This window comes from Seriola lalandi, unplaced genomic scaffold, assembly GCF_002814215.2.
Source record: "Seriola lalandi dorsalis isolate HSWRI2012SDOR001 ecotype SW California unplaced genomic scaffold, Sedor1 jcf7180002054861, whole genome shotgun sequence".
In the NCBI taxonomy this organism is placed as follows: domain Eukaryota; kingdom Metazoa; phylum Chordata; class Actinopteri; order Carangiformes; family Carangidae; genus Seriola; species Seriola lalandi.
In genome coordinates this window covers 1605987-1606747 of record NW_019525414.1, presented here as the reverse complement: position 1 = coordinate 1606747, position 761 = coordinate 1605987, and positions in this window count along the sequence as shown.

The window sequence follows — 761 nt, the reverse complement described above, 5'->3', positions numbered from 1 at the left end:
GGTTTGATTTGATTCCCTGTTGTGATCAAAATTCACTTAAAATACATTTGTTTGTTCCTTTCATCGGATACGTAACCACCAGGTTTTCATTAAAAATCAAAATCAAAATCATGATAACATGAAATAGTCGAAAGAAAAAATATTGTGTTAACTTCAAATTAAAACGTAGACCCTCCATTTCTCATAGATGCAAAGAATGACAAATGTTAAAAGCAGTTCGAAAATACGCGTTGATTTCAGAATGGGCTCCACGCTTAAATGTGTTTTTAGTGTTCCACTTTAGGTTTTTTGTACATGAGGGGATGAAAAAAGGACATGGAGTCTGTTTCTTGCCTTGAACCAGGCTTTCACTCCAACAAGCAGAAAAATCTGTTGAAATGCTACAATGAGATATTTCATTTCCTCCATGTCATTAATAATGTGTGTATTTATTGAAAGATATTGGATAAGTGTGCATCACTTCCTATATATACATATATATATATATATACACATATATACACATACACACACACACACACACACATATATATATATATATACATATTGATGCACACTTATCATATATATACTGTCGCTCATAAAGTTGGAATAATTTTGTTTTCAGACACAATCCTCAGTTTTAGGTGCAATGATTACATTATGTGTCCCAATCACCCAGGTGAAATGAAATAAATCACATTGTCACAATCATTTCATGGAAAGAGGTAAAAAAATATTTTATGCAGTGTATATATATATACACACACACATATATATAT